This window comes from Peromyscus leucopus, chromosome 11, assembly GCF_004664715.2.
Source record: "Peromyscus leucopus breed LL Stock chromosome 11, UCI_PerLeu_2.1, whole genome shotgun sequence".
Taxonomy (NCBI): domain Eukaryota; kingdom Metazoa; phylum Chordata; class Mammalia; order Rodentia; family Cricetidae; genus Peromyscus; species Peromyscus leucopus.
Window position 1 is genome coordinate 37,390,503 of NC_051072.1, and position 23,461 is coordinate 37,413,963.

Consider the following 23,461-nt stretch of genomic DNA (forward strand, 5'->3'; position numbering starts at 1 on the left):
ATGAGAGACATACGACAGTCGCTTACTCCAACATAGCCAGGTGTGTGTGATTGTGTGTGTGTGTGTGTGTGTGTGTGTGTGTGTGTGCAGACAGACACAGAAAGAGAGAGAGAGATGGAGAGAAACAGAAACTAAAGACCCACAATCTTAAATCCCAAATTTAAAATACTTTAAGGTCTAAACCTGTTTTTCAGCTACAATTATATACGAAGTTCATTGAAATACCGCAAGCACTTAAATATCTATAGATGGCTAATAAATAAGAGAGTAAGAGCAGAGAATAAAACCCTTGTCTGGACCTTCTCACCATTTTCCACATTTCATGGGTCTGTTTCCATCCTGGAGGTTCTAGGTGGGTTTTGTTTTGGTTTTGGTGGTTTGTTTTATGGAGGGGAGAGAATCTGTTTGGAACTTTTGTTTTTAAATTCTTTTTAGTCAGACATGGTGGTGCATGCCTTTAATCACATCATTAGAGAGGAAGAGGCAGGTGAACCTCTGTGAGTTTGAGGCAAGCCTGGTATACATGGAAAGTTCCAGGCTTGCTAGGGCTACATAGGGAGACCATGTCTCAAAACTAAATTTGTCAACACACCTTTAATCCCAGCACTCGGGAGGCAAAGGCAAATGGATCTCTGTGAGTTCAAGGCCAGCCTGGTCTACAGAGCTCCGGAAAGCCAGGGCTACACAAAGAAACCCTGCCTCAAAAAACAGATTAATAAGTGAATAAGTAAATAAATATATCTGTCTTATGTGTACGGGCATTTTGCCTGCATGTATGTGTATGTGACGTTCCTAGTGCTCACAGAGGCCAGATGATAGTGTCAGATCCCCTGGAACTGGAGTTACGGTTGTGAGCTGCTATGTGGAGCCTGGGAACAAAACCCAGGTCCTTTGGAAGAGTAGCAAGTCCTCTTAATCACTAAGCCAGCTCTCCAGCCCCTTATTTGTTTATTTTTTTTTAACTTATTAAAACAACATCGTACTTTTTGATATCAAAGTGATAAGTTCTGAATCCCCGGTCATTGGGTATCCGATGCTACTGTTGTAATAAGCCAGTCAAACCAAACTGATGAATCCAGGTTTAATGAACAGAGCAAAGCAACTCCTGGGTGACCCTCAGGAGGTCAGGAGAGGACTCATGTGGCTACCAGGTCTTATACAGTCTGTAGGCGTGGTCTTGAGCAGCCCCAGGGAGGGGATGACTTTTAATGGGCTTTCTCAGTGGCAGGGGTTTGGAATGGGAGGATTGAGACCAGAGCATGGAATGGACCCCTCGCTGGAGATCCCCAACATCCCAACCTTTTTGGATATATATGGACAGAGGTAGGGCTTCCACCTAAACACTAAGGTGGCCTGGAACTTAGTATGTTGCCAATGATGACCTCAAATCCATGGTGATCTTCCTTCCTTGGTCTCCCTAGGCATGGAATTACTGGCAGCACACAAGCTTGGGTTTGTCTTTTCCCTGGTATTTTGAAACAAGGCGTCATTTTGTACCCCAGGCTGGCCTTGTTGGTCTTGTGCTCTCCATGATCCTCCTGTCTCAGCATTCTGTGTGTTGGGATGATAGGCGTGAACCACCATATCCAGTTCTCTAGGTTTTTAAGACATCAGGTGGAATTCTCCAGAATGGTGGCAAATGTGATGCCTGCCTGCGACTGCACTTGGGAGGCTGAGGCACGGGGAGCATGAGGGAGGCTCTGATAGACAAAAACAAACACCAATACATGGGAAAAAATGGCAAGTAAGTCAGCAAGGCTGATATTCAAATTTTTAAGTGTGATACTAGGTGTGGTGGTACATGGCTTTAATCCCAGCATTGAGGCTAGCCTGGTCTATAGAGCTAGCTTCAGGACAGCCAGGGTTACAAAGAGAAATTCTGTCTCGAAAAAGCCAAGAAGCGAAAACAAACAAAATTCAGTTGTACCGAGATGGAACAATTGCTCAGTGGGTGTCTGAGTTACTTTTCTATTGCTGTGCTGAGACACAAAGACCAAGGCAACTTATTGAAGAGTTTATTGCGGCTTACAGTTTCAGACAATGAGCCCATGACTGTGATGGTTTGAAAGAAAATGGCCCTCTTGGGGTCATGGGAGTGGCACTATTAGGAGGTGTGGCCTTGTAGGAGTAGGCGTAGCCTTGTTGGAGGGAGTGTATCTCTGGGGGCGGGCTTTGGGGTCTCGGATGCTCAAGCCAGCCTAGTGGTTCACTGTCTCTTCCTGCTGCCTGTAGATCGAGATTTGGACTCTTAGCTCCTTCTCCAGCACCATGTCTATCTGCATGCCATCATGTTTCCCACCATGACGATAATAAACTAAACCTCTGAAACTGTAAGCCAGCCCCAAATAAATGTTTTCCTTTATAAGAGTTATCATCATGGTCATGGTTTCTCTTCACAGCACTAGAAACCCTGACTGAGACAATAACCATCATGACAAGGAGTATGACAGCCAGCAAGCAGGCATGGTGCTGGAGAAGCAGCCGAGAGCTCATATCTGATCCCCAAGCACGAGGCAGAGGGGCAGGGGGTAACTGGGAATGATGTGGGCTTTTGAGCCCCACAGGCCACCCCCAGTGGCACACCTCCTCCAACAAGGCCAACCCTCCTATCCTTCCTAAACAGTTCCATCAAACATAGAAGCCTATGGGGGCTGTTGCCTGCCAAACCACCACAGTGGGTAAGAGCACTTCCTGCACAAGCATGGAGAGCTGAATTCAAATCCCCAGGCTCCGGGTAAAAAGTCAGGCGTGACTGCACACTTGTAAACCCAGCACTGTGAGGGGCTGAGACAGGAAGGCTGCTGGTGCTTACTGTCTCCATCTTATTTCCTGTCCAGGGAATAAGGTGCAGAGAATGCGCAGGCACAGACATGTATACACCACACACATACACACACACACACACCACACACGCACACATGCACACACACACACAGAAGACAGACACACACACACACACACAGACACACACACAGACACACAGAAGACAGACACACACACCACACACACACACACACACACACACACACCACACAGATACACACAGAAACACACACAGACACACAGAGACACACCACACACACACAGACACACACACTACACACACACACACACACTTCAGTTGTGACATACAATGTCACCCAAATTAGAGGCCTCCAAGTGTGTCCTCCACACATTCTCCTCCTAGAGGATCCTATATGAATGGGACTCAGCCACCTGAAGTGACAGGGAGTTATCTATCATCCTGTAAGACAGGAATTCCATTTCTGCTCCCACATCCACCAATTCATCTTGCCACCTTGGTCAAGTCATGTTCCTATCCCCGTCTCTGCATTTTCAAAGTGAGGGTGGTTGTGAGGCCTGGACTACTCACTTCACAGCGGTAAGACTCAAGAAAGTTTGAGCTGCTGTGGTGGGGACACCAGGCACTCCAACACTGCACGGATGGGTCACGTTTCTCATCTGCTGTCTTCAGGATGGCTAAGTATAGAAGCGAGGCGGGGACAGCCCTGGACGGGCATGCAGTACACACGACCTTTGAGGGCCTGTAAGATCTGCAACCACACCCTGAGCCAAACTCCTTCTGCTTCCCAAAGTAAAACACAGTCGGCAGACCCGCAACCACCGAGCAACTAGGTGAGAAAACCGTGTGCGACGTGACACAGAGTGGATCTGTAGATTGGCTGAGATCTGAATCTAGTATACTCTTTTGTTTTCGGAAAATAATAGAGGAAAAAGCGTAGTGCCTAAGATTTTTATAAGGCCCAGAGTGGAACCATTTTTTTTAACATGTTTTTTGGTGTGAGCACGCGCGCATGCGCATGGTATGACAGTTTAAGAATGGTTTGAGGGAGCTGGTGAGTACAGGGCTTGAACTCAGGTCCTCAGGCTTGGTGGTAAGTGCCTTTACTCACTGAGCCAGTTCATCAGCCCGGAGCAAACTTTTAAATTCCCATTTTACTTAAGCTAAGATCCACTCTGATACCGGGCGGTGGTGGCGCATGCCTTTAATCCCAGCACTCAGGAGGCAGAGGCAGGCGGATCTCTGTGAGTTCAAGGCCAGCCTGGTCTACAGAGCTAGTCCAGGACAGGCTCCAAAGCTACAAAGAAACCCTGTCTCGAAAAACAAAACAACAACAACAACAACAAAAATCCACTCTGACGAAGTTCATGATGCAGAAAATGGGTCCTATCGCAGAAGAGGCCATTCCAGGAAACCATGCAGACTTGAAAACTGAGGACCACAAGCAGCTGTGGAAAGGGATCGTAAAGAATTAAATGGAAAAAAAATGAGAGATTCTAAAACAGAAATGAAATCTCCCAGATTAAATCTGAGTCTGGTCGGGAACTCACAGGCTGAAGGGATGCTCATAACCGCCTACATGAATAAGGAATTCAATTTCATTTCTGTTCCCCCAACCCCGAGTTTATGAACAGCTTCACTGTGGCACAAACATAATTCAAAATGTGTGGTGAATAAATCAGTACTTGATTTCTGGTTGCTGATCTAGGCCAGTGGCTGCTCAGAAAGTGGGACCCTCTGGGTCTCAGCCATCATCATCCAGGCTTTGGGAACTCCTCACCTGCCCTTTCTCTCTGGTCTGTCACAGCTCCTAACAAGTTATATACAGATGTCTTTTTCTCTCTCTATCCCTCACTTTACCCACCCAGTGGGCTTCAGACTCACATCACCAGTGGTCTGCTCATCCTGGGATAACCAGTTATGTCCAGGAATTTATAGGTCTCCAGGTTTGGGACTTTTCTGTAGAGGAGGGGTTAAGATGGTTTCATGTAGCCCAATCTTGACTTGAACTTGAATTCACTATGTAAATCAGACTAGCCTCAAACTCCTAATCCTCCTGCCTCTACCTCCCGAGTCCTGGGATTACAAATGTGTGTAGCATGAATCTTAAAAGGTCTTATTAATAAAAACAAACCAGAAAAGCCGGGCGTTGTTGGCACACGTCTTTAATCCCAGCACTCGGGAGGCAGAGCCTGGCGGATCTCTGTGAGTTTGAGGCCAGCCTGGGCTACCAAGTGAGTTCCAGGAAAGGCACAAAGCTACACAGAGAAACCCTGTCTCAAGAAAACAAAAAACAAAAAAACGGAAGCCAGGTATTGGGGTGAATGCTGAAAGATCAGAGAAACAGAACTAGCCACAGCCTCCTCACCTTGCCAATTCCTCAGCTGATCCTATTTCCTCAGACTGGAAGCCTCTGGGTCCTCATCCAGAATGAATCTCAGCTGAACTGCTGCTAAAAGCCTAAAAGCTTAACCAGCTCTAGTTCCTGGTCCTCACGACTTATATACCTTGCTGCTTCCTGCCTTCACTTCCTGGGAGTAAAGGCGTGAGTCACCATGCCTGGCTGTTTCCAGTGTGGCTCTGAACTCAGAGATCCAAATGAATCTCTGCCTCTGGAATGCTAGAATTAAAGGCATGAGTGCCTCTATTTTCTGGCCTCTATGTTTATCTAGTGGCTGTTCTGTTCTCTGACCCCAGATAAGTTTATTAGGGTGCACAAAATTTGAGGGAACACAAAATCACCATAGATGTGTGTCTACCATAGCACTAACACAATGAGAAGCACAAGCAAACCGGATAGGTTTGTCACCTTGTCCCTAACCCACCCTGCCCGCATACTCACAAGGCACCTGGCATCTGACATGTCAAAACCAGTGCATCTCTTCCCTTTGAATTGGCTCCTCCACGAGTCCTCCCTTACACAGACAGCACTGGATGCCTTCACACCAGCATGTTAAAGACCTCGGAATTTTCCAGGTCCTTCCTCCTCCTGCTCCTTCACATCAAGTGTGTCTCTTTAGTTCCCTGTACTCTCTTGCAAGAACTACTGCAAAACTGAAATGATGTTTTAAATACCACTTACAAGGTGGGGCTGGAGAGATGGCTCAGTGGTTAAGAGCTCTGACTGCCCTGGAGGACCGAGGTGTGGTTCCCCAGCATCCACAGGACAGCTCACAACCTCGTTCAACAGGCACATATATAGTGCACAACCATACATGAAGGCAAAACTATCATGCACATAAAATAAAAATAAATAAATATTATTTCCAAAAAAACTAAATAATATTTTAAAATACTCATACTGAGTATGTCTCACTACTTATATTTGTATTTTTTTTTTTTTTGGCTAATAAAAATTATTAGAGATGGGTGTGGTGGCATAAACCATTAATCCCAGCACTCAGGAGGCAGAGGCAGAAGGATCTCTGTGAGTTCAAGGCCAGCCAGTGCTACAAGGAGAGACGTCTCAAAAAAAAAAAAAAAAGAGAAGATTTAAATATCACAGATAAATGTGGTCTTTGATCTTAAACTCACTCTCAAAATTTCAATAACAACAGAAAATTAATCGACAAAGTGAGAAGAGCACCAGGGTTGTTCCCAGTTCATAGGGTTCTTGCCTAGTTAGCGTGATGCCCTTGGCTCAGTTCCCAGCACCACGTAAACTGAATGGTGTGGTTTAGGCCTATAATCCCAGTGCTTGGGAGGTGGAGGCAGGAGGATCAAGAAAATCAGTGGTTCAAGGTCATCCTTGATTACATAGTTGGGAGTTGGAAGCCAGCCTCGGCTACATGAGGTCCAGCCTCAAAAAGAAAGAAAAAAAAAATAAGAATGAATGAATGAATGAATGAATGAAAAGGGGAGAAAATAAAGGAAGGAATAAATTAGAAGGATCAAAACCAAATAATAAACTGGGCAGTGGTGGTGCATATTTTTAACCCCAGCCCATGGGAGGCAGAGGCAGGTAGATCTCTGTGAATTTAAGGCCAGCCTGGTCTTACAGAGCAAGAACAGCCAGGGTGACACAGAGAAACCTGTCTTGAAAACAAACAAACAAAAACCAAATAATAAATAAAATAGCTGGAAGTAATAGGTAAAAATGTGATCAGGATGTGTGAGGCATTGGTTTCTATCCACAGGACCCAGAAAAACAAACAAAAACAACCATGAGCCGGGCGTTGGTGGCGCACGCCTTTAATCCCAGCACTCGGGAGGCAGAGCCAGGCGGATCTCTGTGAGTTCGAGGCCAGCCTGGGCTACCAAGTGAGCTCCAGGAAAGGCGCAAAGCTACACAGAGAAACCCTGTCTCGAAAAACCAAAAAAAAAAAAAAAAAAAAAAAAACCAACCATGAAAGAGGAAGAGGAATAAGACGAAAATAAAGCATAAGGCGGGCCTTTGGGTGTATATAAGCATTGGCAACACCGGTGAAACATTAACTGGTGACTGAGGACTCAGGGCCTAATTGTCCTCATCAGGCAGTGTGCTCAAAGGTCCCTTTGATCGAATGCCCAACACAGAGAGGTGCTGTGGAGGACCATTCAAGGCAAACCAACTGAGATCTGAAGTCTGGTGTCCAGTCAACATTAAGTTAGAATGTCAAAGGCTTTGCAGAAAGCCCCCTTCTGGGTTTGGGAGGTAATTCAGGGGTGAGGCTCTTTTTCAGCATGTTCATGGCCTTTCCCTAGTAGCAGGGAAAAAAAAATGCAATAGCCAGAAAGCATGATGATGCATCACACATATAAATACATACATACATACATACATACATACATACATACATACATACATACAGCTGGAGTTTTTCTGCCTTGCCCACAGTCAGGACAAATCTTTGTCACCCGCCAGTCCCACAGCCGCTCAAACCCAACCAAGTAAACACAGAGACTTATTTTGCTTGCAAACTGTATGGCCGTGGCAGGCTTCTTGCTAACTGTTCTTTTATCTTAAATTAACCATTTCCTTTTATCTTAAATTAACCATTTCCTTTTATCTTAAATTAACCATTTCCATAAATCTATTCCTTGCCACGTGGCTGGTGGTCTACCGGCGACTTCACATGCTGCTGGTCATGGCGGCGGCTGCAGTGTCTCTCCTCATGGCGGCGGTTGTAGCCAGCCCTTCTGCCTTTCTGTCCTTTTATTTCTCCTCTCTGTTAGTCCCGCCTATCCTTCCTGCCTAGCCACAGCCGATCAGGTTTTATTTATTGATCAATCAGAACAACTTGACATACAGACCATCCCCCAGCACAGCCAAGTGCAGACCATCTCAAACACCTGCACTCAGGCCCATGGTCCTAATCATCCTCTATACGGACCTGCTGGGTAACGCCACAAAGAACCCAAGAAGGGCTCCCACAGGACATACAGAACATCCCACAGCACATACATACATACATACATAAATAGGGTCTTACTATGGATGGGCCAGAACTCACTCTGTTGAAGAGGCTGACCTTGAATTTGTGCCAATCCTTCTGCCTCTGCCTCTTGAGTGCTGGGATTACAGGCATTCACAACCCTATACAGTTTGTGCATCCTTGTCTTTGCTTGTAAGTTGATTCCTCTGAATTCACTCTTAGCCATGAAGCAAGTGAAAAACATCACTTCATGTTTATCCCACATGTCCTCTGACCTTTAAAACCTTAGCTGAAGATAGAGGCAGGTGGATCTTTGTGAGTTCAAGGCCAGCCTGATCTACAAAGCAAGTTCCAGGACAGCCAAGGCTATTACACAGAGAAACGTTGCCTCAAAAAAACATACAAACAAACAAAGATATTTATTTGCTCTTTTTTATTTATTTATTTATTTATTTAATTTTATTTTTGGTTTTTCGAGACAGGGTTTCTCTGTGTAGCTTTGCGCCTTTCCTGGAACTCACTTGGTAGCCCAGGCTGGCCTCGAACTCACAGAGATCCTCCTGCCTCTGCCTCCCGAGTGCTGGGATTAAAGGCGTACGCCAACACCGCCCGGCTTATTTGCTCTTTTACCAGGACCGTCAACATGTGATTTTTGCCCTCCACCCTCAGGGCCTCGTTCGCACCAAGACTGTGAAGAAGGAAGCCCAGGTCATCATCGAGAAGTACTACACTTGCCTGGGTAATGACTTCCACACCAACAAGCGCGTGTGAGAGGAGATTGCCATTATCCCCAGAAAGAAACTCCGCAACAAGATAGCCGGCTATGTCACGCATCTAATGAAGAGGATTCAGAGAGGTCCTGTGAGAGGTATCTCTATCAAGTTGCAGGAAGAAGAGAGAGAAAGGAGAGATAATTATGTTCCTGAGGTCTCAGCCCTGGATCAGGAGATCATTGAGGTAGATCCTGACACCAAGGAAATGCTGAAGTTTCTGGACTTCGGCAGCCTCTCTAACCTGCAGGTCACTCAGCCTACAGTTGGGATGAATTTCAAAACACCACATGGAGCCGTTTGAATCTGTTCTGTCATATTTTCAATAAACCTGAAAACAACAACAATAACAACAGCAACAACAAAAAAAAAATCTTAGCAGAAAGCTTTTCTCTGGCTTCTGCAAGCAGAGGCTGCTTCCTCCTGAGTGCTGGGTTCTAAAGGTGTGCACCAGCACTGCCGGGCTGCTTCCTAATATAGGACTTTTTGGTCTGGGTTTTTGAGATATGGTCTTGTGTACCCCAGATTGGACTCCAACTTTCTATGTAGCTTGAGTCTGGCCTTGAACTCCTCATCTTCCTGATTCTGTCTCAAGCGGTCTGGGTTGGCGGGCATATGCCAGCATGCCTGGTTTCATATAGAACTTTATGAAAATTTTTAATATAGTTTTATTTTTGTTTCATATTATGGTAAGTTGTCATCCTTGCTTTCCTTGGCAATCTGGCTGTCGTGATTTGAATATCAATGGCCTCCAAAGACTCATGTATGTGAACTCTTAGTCACCAGGGATTGGCACTACTTGAAAGGATTAGCAGACATGGCAGACAGGGTAGCTGAGAGTTCTACATCCTAACCAGCAGGTAACAGGAAGAGAGAGAGACACTGGGCCTGGCTTGAGATTCTGAAACCTCAAAGCCCACCCCTGGTGACACACCTCCTCCAACAAGGCCACACCTCCTAATAGTGTCACTTCCTTTAGGCCTATGGGGGCCACTTTCATTTGAACCACCACACTCTGAATCACACCCACAGTTGGGGAGGAACGGGTAGCTTCATGATTCCCTGGGGGCAGTTACAGCACAACCAGGGGTACCCAGAGAGGTGCCATTAGCCTTGACTCATTCAGCCCAGTGATATTTTAGTCCACAGTTTACTGAACCAGAAGTCTGTGGTGCTTCAAGCTGGTGAGAGACATATATCCATCTTCCTGCTTCTGCAGCACACTGGATAGTTGGATATGAGAAGACGCCGGGCGGTGGTGGCGCACACCTTTAATCCCAGCACTTAGGAGGCAGAGGCAGGCAGATCTCTGTGAGTTCAAGGCCAGCCTGGTCTACAGAGTGAGTTCCAGGACAGCCAGGGCTACATAGAGAAACCCTGTCTCAAAAAACCAAAAACCAACCAAACAAAGAAGAAACAAAAAACACTGCTCTTCCTGGGGACTGGGTTTGATTCCCAGCACCCACACAGTGACTCACAACCATCTATTAACCCCAATGCCAGAGGAAATGATGCCCTCTTCTGGCATCCTCAGGTACTACAGTCACATGGTACATAGCCATACCTGCAGGCTAAACACCCAGGCACATAAATAAATAAAGTGTTTGATGTGTGTGTTCTTTCATTTAAAGAAGATAATGGGGTGATTATGGTCAAATTACATTATGTATATGAATGAAACTGACAGAAATTAGTAAATAAGTAAAGCCTCCAATAAACCAAACAGAAATAAGTCTTAGAAATAATTCAGCAGACGAACCTGGAAGTTAAAGGAAAAGAGAATCATTGGGAAGAGAAAGACGGTTATTGGAATGAGAAGGGCCAAGAGAGAGTAATGAGGTGATAAACACGGTCAAATGAAAATGTCATCATAAAACATTATTAATATAATAATATCAGCTAATAAAAACTCAAACCCTACAGGATTTTGGTAGAATACCGAATGTGATGGTCCTCAGGGAAAGGCACTTGCCACCCAAACTGCTTGAGTGAGCTGATGGATGCTTACCTACTTCACTGTGTGGTGACCATCCACGTCCAGGGGGCACATGATGAACGTTTGCTGATGAGTGAATGAGTCCTCATTGGGTATCTTTGAGGTCGTATGTCGCAGTGATTTGGGAATAAGATCTGGATTTCAGTATTCGTTCGGGTTGACTGTTACTGATTTATTGCAGACAGTTAATGAATTGGCTTAAGATTTCCTTCCCACATTTGTGAAATAGAAACAATGCATGGTTTCATGGGACTCTGGAGGATTCACTCAGATAACAAACACAAAGGGTCTGGCATAGTTGAAGCATTTAATAAACAACAGAAATTGCTTTCACTCGATTGCTAGGAAAGAGGCTATCCACTGTCTCCCCAGGGCAGAAGTTGTTCCCAGTTGCCTCCCCCCAACTCAAACACAGCTTCAATGATAACAATGCAAATATGCATACATTCCATTCCATAAGGCCTCACTTTCTGACCTTTCGTAAACTCCTCCATGACAATGAGCCGTGTAGCCCTCCTCAGGGAGAGAGACGAGGTGAAGCCAGAAGCAAGAGGAATTTACCTCCAGTCTCTACTTTTTACAAAATTTACATTTATTTATTGTTTGTTTGCTTGTTTGCATATGCTTACACCCACACATGCACGCCTCTGTGTGTTTGTGTATTCATGTATGTATGTGTGTGTGTATGCCACAGTGGGTGCACAGAAACTAGAGGACAACTTGTGGGCATTGACTAGTCCATCATGTGGGCTCTGGGGTTCGAACTCAGGTCATCAGTCTTAGCAGCAAGTGCATTGACCTGATGAACCATCTCGGCAGCCCGGCCATCATATTTTTGTATTCCACTAAAATCCTGCAGAATTTGAGTTTTTAAAAATGTTCTTCATCATCACATATTAATAATACATCATATATTATTGTACAGACTGGTTTTGTATGTCAGTTTGATACACGGTAGAGTCATCAGAGAGGAAGGAGCCTCAGTTGAGGAAATGCCTCCATGAGATCCAGCTGAAAGGCATTTTCTCATTTAGTGATCAATGGGGGAGGGCCCAGCCCATGGTGGGTGGTGCCATCCCCGGGCTGGTGGTCCTGGGTTCTATAAGAAAGCAGGCTGAGCAAACCTAGTGAAGCAAGCCAGTAAGCAGCACCCCTCCATGGCCTCTGCGTCAGCTCCTGCCTCCAGGTTCCAGCCCTGTTTGAGTTCCTGTCCTGACTTCCTTCAGTGATGACCAGTGATGTGGACGTGTAAGTTTATTAACCCCAACTTGCTTTTTGGTCATGGTATTTTGTTGCACCAATAGAAATCCTAACTAAAACAATTATATTAATATTAATTAATTAAAGCACATGGTGCTATGAGACTGCATCAGAGAGGTCCCAAAATATGGAGTGGACCTCTATTTCAGCATTCCCTTTGCTGGAAGTCTTGCTTCAGTATTCTCTTGGGAACCACATTTGAGTCTCTATGCGGTACCGGGGGACCGATCCCACTAAAGTCACTGCTGGTCACATGACCTACTCCTGACTAATAGGAGTAAGTTCTCATGACCACAGTGGTTGATTTAAGAACACTCCATGCACTTCAAGCCAGGTCAATGAGAGAAAGACAGAAACCCCAGAACCATTACGGTTCTCTGACAGAATTGCTGCAGTTGGCCGGGCATGGTGGTAATCACCTGTAGTCTCAGCACGGAGGAGTTGGAGACCGGAAGACCAAGGGTTCAAGGTTAACTCCCGATGCATAGCAAGTTCTAGAGTTCTAGGCCAGTCTGGGCTACATCCTTTAACAAATCAAAACAGTTGACAGGCACAGGCCTTTAATCTAAGCACTCAAGAGGCAGAGGCAGATGGGTCTCTGTGAGTTTGAGGTCACCTGGTCCACAAAGCGAGTTCCAAGACAGCAGGGGCTACAAAGAGAAACCCTGTCTCTAACCAAAAAACAAAACAAAGAAAGAAAAAATGCCATGTGTAGTGGCTAAGCTAAAAGAATACTCTAGGGACACCTAGCAGGCCTCACATAAAGAGTATACCTGAGACTAAAGTAACAGAAGACAGCAGGTGTAGAAGACAGATTCCAAAGAACAGTCATGTAAAGCCCCACACTCACACAATGATCCGTGAGCATTCGTTATGGGGCTAGCTTACTGTCCTTTTTTTTTTTTTTTTTTTTTTTTTTTTTGGTTTTTCGAGACAGGGTTTCTCTGCGTAGCTTTGAGCCTTTCCTGGAGCTCACTTGGTAGCCCAGGCTGGCCTCGAACTCACAGAGATCTGCCTGCCTCTGCCTCCTGAGTGCTGGGATTAAAGACGTGCGCCACCATCGCCCGGCTATTACTGTCCTTTTTGTGTTAGGTCCATTTGACTTTCTTTCTCTCTCTTAGACCTGGGAGAGAATTCTTTGTGATGTATTTATTTAATTATTCTTTATCAATAAAAAAATTGGGAGTCAGATATGGGATAAGATCTTAAACAGAGAGGAGGCAGAGAAGTCACCAGTGACCTCCTATATCTTCTATTCCTCCACCCAAAAGGGGCTGAGATCCTAAATTCTGTTCTACTACTTTCTGTCCTTCTATCTGTCCTCAGTCCTTCAAAACCTCTATGGTTAATTATGGTCAGCTAGTGGCTAGCTCCGCCCTCTGGTTCAGAGCAAGCTTTATTTTCAGAATGTGATCAAAATATTACACAACACCTTTGTTTTGTTTTAAGCTTTGTGTTTGTCTGTTTTTGGAACAGGGTGTCATTCATCTAGCCTGGCTGCTGTGGGATGTCTATCTGTATGCTGTGAATATGTGTTGCTCTGATTGGTTGATAGATAAAGCCATTTGGCCTATGGCAAGTCAGGTTATAACTAGGCGGGAAATTGGAGAGAGAGAGAGAGAGAGGGAGGAAGAAGAAAGGCAGAGGCAGAGATGCTATCCTGCCATCCAGGGAGCAGCATGTAACGACACACAGGTAAAGCCATGGAACACATGGTGACATATAGATTCATAGAAATGGGCTGAGTTGCTACCAAGTGAGTTCCAGGAAAGGCGCAAAGCTACACAGAGAAACCCTGTCTCGAAAAACCAAAAAAAAAAAAAAAAAAAAAAAGAAATGGGCTGAGTTTAGTTATAAGAGCTAGCTAACCAGAAACTTGAGCCGTAGGCCATGGCCATACAGTTCATAATTAGTATAAGCCTCTGTGTGTTTATTTGGTTCTGAGTGGCTGTGGGACTGGGAAGGACACAGGAAAACTTACCAACTCCACCTGGCTTTGAGCTCACTGCATAGCTGAGGCTGACACTGAACTCCTGACCCTCCTGCTTCTGCATCCTAAATGTTGTGTTGTAGATGTAGGACACCGGCTAAGCAAAGAATTCTGACTGCTTGATATAATGATTGTATGGTTAGGGAAGGCTTCCCTGAGAAACAAAACCAGCCTGAAGTCTGAGGAATAAATTAATTCAGCAAATGGGAAGACTGTCTCAGTCAGAGGAAACGGTAGGTCCCAGGACCTTGGGTAAGTATGGAGCTCTGAAGAGATATCTCAATAGGTAAGAGTCCTTTCTGTGCAAGCTTGAGGATCTGAGTTCAGATTCCAGCACCTATAAAAAGTTGACCATGGTCACACACACACACACACACCTGTTACACCAGCACTGTGGGGAGCAGAGACAGGAGACCACTAAGACTTGCTAGCCACCAGCCAGCTCCAAATTCAGGGAGAGACCCTTTTTAAAAATGTGAGGGAGCAGGACACCCAGCATCCTTCTCTGGATTCTTTGAGTGTGTAAACAGGCACAGGCATGTGCACCTGCACACACATGAGCACATGCACACTCCCTCACACACAATCAACCAAAACTGGAGTTAAAGCTGATTGAATTTTTACAGCTAAAAGTAACCCTACAGCTATGGAAACCAACCAAGGTATTGATGATAGACAGAAAATCGAAATCCAAGACCTCTTCACTCTTCACCACCAACACAAGATGATTCAGAAAAAATAAAAGTATGTAAAATAAAAGCATGATAGTACACCCCTGTAGCCCCAGACCTTCCTTGGGAGGTAGGGGCAGGAGAATCAGGACTTTCAGGTCATCCTTGGCTACCTTAAAAAGCTTGAGGGTAGTCTGGAGATCAGAAAACACTGACTCAAAAAAAAGAAAGAAAGAAAAGAAAAGAAAAAAGAGTCTATGAATGTATTCAAAGGAGCACTATTAGGCAGGTGCTTAAAGGCTCTTCCAGGATGCTTGAGTTTGGTTCCAATACCTAGGTTGGGTGGCTCATAACACCATTAGTCCAGCTCCAAGGGATCTGTCACCCTCTTCTGGCCTCTGTGGGCAGCCACGTGCGACATACTCACACAAACACATTTAAAAAAGGAAAAAAAAGATAGCTGGGCAGTGGTGGTGCACACCTTCTAGTCCTAGTACTCAAGGCAGAGGCAGGCAGAACTCTTGAGTTTGAGGCCAGCCTAGTCTACAGATTGAGTTCCAGGACAGCCAGGGCTACACAGAGAAACCTTGTGTTGAAAAACCAAATAGAGAGAGAGAGAGAGAGAGAGAGAGAGAGAGAGAGAGAGAGAGAGAGAGAGAGAGAGAGAGAGAACATGGACCTGGCAGTTAGTCACCCTGCTGAGTCTCTGCAACCTTCCCCTCAAGGCCCTAAGCACCTTCCTGCTCACCGTTAGCCCGGCCCCCACCTTTTCCTTGACCCTGCTGTCTGGAATGTCACTTTCTGTGAAAGCGAAAGGATGGGAAAGTATCCTGCCTGGTGTGGGCTGTCGGCTTGCCGGGCACGGAGGTCTCACCCCGTTACCTCCTTATCTCCCTCGGACACATTTAGAGATGGAGCTGCTGGCAGGGAGTTTACCCACCTCACAGGAGGTGTTTGACCCGGCACCCCTTGAGAGCCAGCCCAAGCCCACAGTCATGGCTTGAGAGAGGGGCCAGGGCATAATACAGTGGGGGAGTGTGGACTCAGCTTGAGTGCGGTTCCCTGTTCAATGTCAGCACAAACAAACAAACAAACAAAATGTACACAACAAACACAAGGCCGGTATGCAAATCTTCCCTGGCACCACGTTCATTTCCTGAAATCCTCACAAACGCACCGAGTTATTTAGTATAACTAAATAGAATGAACTCGATTTGAAATTCATGGCACTAATTTATATTCCTTCACAATTCAGTAATTACTACCTATCCCCCCCACCTCACACCACCATGCCCCCCCTTATCCTTTCGCTGAATTTATATTACAAAGTAAACATAATTAATGTGGATTTGACACATTTCTTCTGTTGTTTGTGTGAACAGCTACGAACGCAGAAGAAAACGGTAGTTAACTGATATAAAACCCTTTGCAGGCTGAGTTTTCCAAAAATAAGTCCCTTGACAGAAGTTAGCACCAGAGTCTTTATTAGCGAGTGCTCTTGGGCTCACGCCGGAGGCCGACAGGGCTGAGAACCAGCAGACTGGGAGCTGCCACACAGACCCAGCAAGGGCCTCAACTGACTCCAGGAGCTGTCCTTCAGGTAAGGTAGATGGCCTTCAGAGTTGTCCAAAGCTCAGGACAAGGAGCCCGGACTTTATCTTCCCACATCTGTCAGCCCCTGGCTGCAGGCCAGCCCCCAAAGGACAGGGACTTAGGAGAGGCAGTTTTTTTCCAGTACCAAAAGGTCACAAAGAGGTCTGGCCTCAGACTTCCTGGCAGTCACGGGGATTGAAGAGGCTTCTAAGATCTTCACTCCTGACCCAGGATCTAGGTGGAACATGCCTGTCGCCATAGCAGCTCTGGGCAGAACGGGACTGCCCCTGACAGTGGCTCCTTAAATGTAACTCATTTAGTTTCCAAAGCCCAAGACAGGTCCCATCACTGCCTCTCCTAAGCCCCACCACATTCTACTCTTCACATCATGGGACATCCCCCGCCCCTGAAATCACCATTAAATTATTCTGAGACTCTGGCAGAGACAAATGCTAAAATGAAGTTCATCCCCAATGCAGCCGGAAACGTATTTAACTGTTAGGTTTAGCACAAGGCCGCGGCAAGAAGAGCCATGGGAGGGTGGACCAAAGCTCAGAGGGACAGAGGGTCTGACAGGACTGGACATACACCGCCCCAGCCAACTCCGGCTGCCACGGCAAAGGTGAGCTGGAGTTCTGGGAAGAAGCCTCGTCCACACCGAGGACCCTGCAGACAGATTAGGACCTTGGTGTCCTACTCAGTGGTTCTCGACCTTCCTACTGCCGTGATCCTTTAGTACAGTTCCTCATGTTGTGGTGACCCCCTCCCTACCATAAAATTACGCCATTGCTAATTCATAACTGTAATTTTGCTACTGTTAGGCATTGTAATGTAAGTCTCTGATCTGCAGGATTGAGAACCACTGCTATAGAGAAATGGAGTATTGTAGTTTGAGAACCAAAACTATCTTGGGATAGTTACTTTAACTTTTGTGTAAGCTCCAATGGTCTCCTGAATGTTACATAAGCTTCTCAGACTTTAGCAAGTTTAACATCTGTACTCTCCACCCACTCTAAAGCTAAAAATGTTGCAAAGGTGAGGCTGGGAGGTGGCTCAGTGGTTAGAGCACTTGCTGGTCTTGCAGATGGCCCAGGTTTGGCGGCCAGCCTCTACGTGACAGTTGACAACCATCTGTAACTTCAGTTCCAAGGGAGCTGACACCTTCTTCTGGCCTCCTCAGGGACTGTATGCACATAGTGCACAGATATACATGTGGACCAGCATTCATGTACATAAATTTTTTAAAATCTGCTGGGCGGTGGTGGCACACGCCTTTAATCCCAGCACTCAAGAGGCAGAGCCAGGTGGATCTCTGTGAGTTCAAGGCCAGCCTGGACTACAGAGGGAGTTCTAGGAAAGGCGCAAAGCTACACAGAGAAACCCTGTCTCAAAAAACAAACAAAAAAAAAAAACAAAACAAAACAAAAAAAATTTTTAAAAATCTAAAAAAAAAAAAAACTTTCAAAAGGAAATAAATAAAACCCGTGAAAAAGATGACGTCATGTGGCTGTAGCGCACCTGTCCAATGCCCTCCCCAAGTAACTTTTTTTTTTTGTTACGTGACAATAAATATCACATAACATCTTCCCAGTGACACTTGACAATAAGAGTAACTGAAGCCGGGCGGTGGTGGTGCACACCTTTAATCCCAGCACTCGGGAGGCAGAGCCAGGTGGATCTCTGTGAGTTCGAGGTCAGCCTGGTCTACAGAGCGAGATCCAGGACAGGCACCAAAACGACACAGAGAAACCCTGTCTCGAAAAACAAAAACAAAACAAACAAACAAACAAAAAAGAGTAACTGGAATCTATGCACTAGGGCTATGTTCACTTGTACTTGGCTCAAAATGAACCATTTTCTTCCTTCCTTCCTTTTTGTTTTTGTTTGTTTGTTTGTTGTTGTTATTTTGACAGACAGGGTCTCACTATGTAGCTCTGACTGTCCTGGAACTCACTATGAAGACTAGGCTGGTCTGGAACTCACAGAGATCCACCTGCCTCTGCCTTCTGGGTGCTGGGATTAAGGCATGCACTACCAGGCCCAGCCATTTTCTTCCATTAAGGCAGAATTATTTTACATATTGCTATAAACTGAGCCGGGCAGTGGTGGCGTACATCTTTAATCCCAGCACTCAGGAGGCAGAGGCAGATGGATCTCTGTGAGTTACAGGACAGTCAAAGCTGCACAAAGAGACCCTGTCTTGAAAAAGCAAACAAACAAAAAAATCCTACAGAACTGAGTCACTTTGCTGTGGATGAGAAGAGATGCCTCTTGGGTTCCCTCTGATTCCAACCTGAGTAGCAATCTAGGTCCTTGTATTCCAGAAGGAAAATTCACACCAAGGGTTAGGCCGAGAGAGAGCAAATGGCCAAGGTTTATTCTGTGTGTGTGTGTGCAGGCGCGCACACTAATCCTTGGCTTCCTAAGGAAGACAGGTGCCCTGATCCATCATACTTCACCCTAGTCCCTTCAGACAGGCTCTTTCTTTCATTAAACCTAAAACTTCTTTTTCAGTGGACTGGCCACAGAAGCTCGGGATCTGCCTTTCTCCCTCCACCCATGCCCAGCGCCAAGCAGGGTGACAGGCACTAGAGGCCATGCCTGGCTTTTTTGACACGAACACTGGAGATTCTAACTCTGGTCCTCACTGGTTTGCCTAGCCAGTGGCCTTACCTCCTGGGCCACTTCCGCAGCCCTTCAAGGTCACTTCTTAGTGGGCCAGAGAAAGCAAATGAAAAGTCCACCCTGGAGCAAGGAGGTCAGACTGAACAGAACCTACGTCTAGCCCTCAGGTTGCCCACTCCTGAGGCAGCCTGGGATCTTCTTCCTCGAATAGGTGGGGGCTTTCTTAGAAGCTGTTCTTACCCATAATTCAGTCTGCTGTAATGAGCAACAGTGGATGCAGAAATGTGTATCAAGGTGTACGTATGTAGCTCCCCCTAAAGTTTAGAAGCTGCCTAGGAGCAAGGTCAGAGGTGAATTTCGCGCTCTTCAGTGGGGGTGCATCTGCGGAGGACATCGTTGTTTTTCCAGGAGCCTGTCCTCTTATCTGGGAGGCTCTGCTGTCTTGTACCCAGCTGCAGGCCCTCTTATTTACCTTCCCCTGTGTTCCCAACTTGCCCTTTTAACTCAACCTTTAACACTAACAAGTTGGACAACCGAGCATGAGTTTTCACAATTCTGAATGCCGAAGCCTGCGATCAGCAAGGCGAGCTTCTCCTTCAGAGATGCCTGTCCATGGCTTGTAGACGGCTGTTTCTCTGGGTCTTCACATCACCTCTATGTCTGGGTCTGAAGTTACTCTTCTAACTAGGACATCGGCCATATTGGATTAGAGCCTATCCGAATGACTTCATTTCAGCTTAATCACTGCCTTAAAAATCTGGTCTCCACAATCACATTCCAAGGTATTAGCAGCTAGCACTTCAATTTATGGGTTTTATTGATTTGTTTGTGTGTTTTATTTTGTTTTGTTGAGACAGGATCTCAAACCGACATAGGACTCAATACATAGCTGACAATGACATAGAATTTTTTTGGGTTTTTTGTTTTGTTTTGGTGTTTTGGTTTTTCCAAACAGGGTTTCTTTGTGTAGCCTTGGCTGTCCTGGGACTATCTCTGTGGTTCAGGTTAGCTTCAGACTCACAGAGATCCACCTGCCTCTGCCTCCTGAGTGCTGGGATTAAAGGTATCACCACACATGGCTTATCAGGGGCTAGAATGGAACCCAGGGTCTTGGGCATGCTTGACGAACACTCTACCAACTGAGCTACATTCCCAGCCCTGGTTCTTGGGTTTTGTTTTGTTTTTTGAAACAAGGTTTTAAGTAGCCCAGGCTGCCCTCCAACTTGATATGGACCTGGACTAGCCTTGAAGTCCTAATCCTAATCCTCCAGCAGCTGGGATTATAGGCTAGTGCCACCATACCCAGATATATAAATTTTGTGGCTTTAATCTAGGCCTCTTCTTTTTTTTTGTTTTTTTTTTATTTTTTTCGAGACAGGGTTTCTCTGTGTAGCTTTGCGCCTTTCCTGGGACTCACTTGGTAGCCCAGGCTGGCCTCGAACTCACAGAGATCCGCCTGGCTCTGCCTCCCGAGTGCTGGGATTAAAGGCGTGCGCCACCACCGCCCGGCTTAATCTAGGCCTCTTCAAAATGGGACTCTTTGATATGCTGAGGTGAAGAAGTCAGCCTTAGAATGGAGGTCTGGCCAACCTCTTCCCTGCCTCATCTGCTCTCAGTTGGTTTCTTTCTCTTTCACTTATATGCAGAGAATACATATATATATATATATATATATATATATATATATATATATATGCAAATATATTGCAAATGTTCAAATCCAAAAGATACATCCCCTACCTCCCTTTATTTCTCTTTCTGCCTTTCTTCTGAAGACCTTAGACCGTAGCCAAGGCCAGCCTTGAACTCATGGTGATTCTCCTGCCTTAGCATGCTAGAGTGTTGGTATTACAGGTGTGAGCCATTATACTGACTTCTTTTTTTTTCTCTTATGCCTAAAGACTGGATCTGCCAGAGAAAACACAGTCCATGATCTATCTCAGAAGACTGAGAAATGTCACCATGCCTGACAGACTCTCCTGAGTCCAGCACCCACATTAGTGGGCTCAGAATCGATTGGAATCCCAGCTCCGGGGGATCTGACACCCTCTTCCAGACTCCTCCAGCTCTGGCACCTATGAATGCACACATATACACGCAAACATAAACACATGCTTTAAAGATAAAAAAAAAAATAAGGGGCTGGAAAGATGGCTTAGCGGCTAAGAGCACTGACTGCTCTTCCTGGGGACCCGGGTTCAATTCCCAGCACCCACATGGCAGCTCAAAACTGTCTGTAACTCATTTCAGGGGACCTGACACCCATGGCAAAACACCAATGCACATTAAATAAAGATAAATAAAATTAAAAAAGCTTTTTAAAAAAAAAGATAAAAAATAAAACTTATTTTTAAAAGCCTGACTCCATTCTGCAAACGTGCCATATAAAGAGGAGCACACGGGTGTGCACCAACTCATGGGATACAGAGTATAATTTTTTTCTTATTAATTTTGTCTGTTGTCAGCTCATCACAGTGACTTTTCAGGAGGGAAAAAGGAAGTTGTCCCTTTGCCTTTACAGCAGAGTAAGTCTGTCTAATATCAGGTGATCACTAGAACACATACAAAAATAAATAATGATTATAAATGTTTGTTTAAAAAGGTGAGGTGCAAATGTGTGAATTTCACACTGAAAAAAAAAAAAAAAAAAAAAAAAAAAAAAAAAAAAAAAAAAAAAAAAAAAAGGTGAGGTGCAAATGTGAATTTCAACACTGTACACAAACTCCTTTGTTATAAATATTTATGCTTTTTAAAAAAAAAACACATACAAAAATTAAGGTAAATTGCCATTTAAAGACTGAAAAATGCCCAAGAGGATTTTGGTTCTCAACCTAAAATATTCTGTTTCTCCAGAGTCATGATGCTCTGGGCAACCAAGGATAATAATCTGCAGGCTTCTTAACACAAATGTAGCTTCCCCAGAACTTTAGATCATAGCAGTATCCCAAGATACTTACTTTATATTTTAGACTTAATTTCATTATTTTTAATTATGTATATGTATGTGGGTTTGTGCACTTGAGTACAATGTCTGTGAATTCAGATCCCCTAAAGCTGGAGTTACAGACAGTTGTGAGCCATCTGATGTGGGTATTAGGAGTCAAATTAGGTTCCTCTGGAAGAGCAGCATGTGCTCGTAACTGCTGAGCCATCTCTCCAGCCCCAAAGTACCTATCTTCAGTGACAAATATAACTTCCAAATGGAGAAGGCTTGTCAGAGTATGCTGGGCATTGAAAAAAAAAATACATTTGTATGAGTATAAAATCAGAAATTAACCACAGAGTGAATGTGGAATTAGAACAAGAGACATCGATCATTTTAAAAGATACACCCATCTATAAAAAAAGACACGTATCTATCTATCAAAGGCACAGGCATCTATCTGAATTTTACAGCTCCCACAGTGGGGTGTGTCCTTTACGCTGCTCAGATATGATAGCATAGCACCCATGTTAGTCCCGAGGAAGACAAAAATGTCTGCATCCTACCCCAGAGCCTGGTGGGGTTATGTCTGAACAGTTTTTTTCCACTAAGGCAATTAGCAGTTACTTGTCAAACACTTCAACCTGCTCTCACATCAGCAGCCTGGCTTTTTACTCGGGTTCTGGTGATCTGGACTCAGGTCCTGTTTCTGTGCCAGGCACTTTGCCCAGGGGCCATCTCCCTCACCTTTATTTCTTTATTTTTTACATTTATTTATTTTATGTGCATGAGTGTTTTGTCTTTGTGTGTGTGTGTGTGTACCACATGCATGCCTGGTGCTTGCAGAGGTCAGGAGACATCAGATTCCCTGGAACTAGAGTTACACATGGCTTTGAGCCATCCTGTGGGTGTTGGGAATCAAACCTGGGTTCTCTGAAAGGGAAACAAGTGCTCTTGACCATGAAGCCACCTCTCCAGCCCCCTCTTTTTGTTATAATAATTCCACTATACAGAAAGGAGAGGACTGTACAATGAGAAACCACGTACAACCACCCAGCTTCTACAGTTATCAACATATTGCTCATCGTTGCCTTATTTACTTATTTTTTACAGATCTTATTTTTAAAATGTGTGTGTGTGTGTGTGTGTGTGTGTGTGTGTGTGTGTCTGTCTGTCTGTCTATGTGTGCATACACATTCACACCACACATACACTGGTGTGGAGGTCAGAGGACAACTTCATAGAATCAGTTCTCTCCTTCCACCTTTCCATGGGCTCAGGCTTGCACAGCAGCCGCCTTCACCCTCCAGCCATCCTGCCAGCCCTGCACATCGTGTTTTAAATATCTAAATCACTTACTAATAGTTAAATGTCGGAAATTTTAAAGGAGTTTCTTATTTAAGGAAACATACATAATTGGCCAAAGGGATGAGATTGAGCAACTGTTGAACACTCAGCCGTAGATGGGACACATCG

The 23,461-nt window shown here is 45.1% G+C and overlaps 1 pseudogene; it reads left to right on the plus strand.

Annotated features, from left to right (window-relative positions):
• Positions 1-4,182: 4,182 nt before the first annotated feature.
• LOC114702930 lies at positions 4,183-9,274 on the plus strand (annotated as a pseudogene).
• The last annotated feature ends 14,187 nt before the right edge of the window (positions 9,275-23,461 follow it).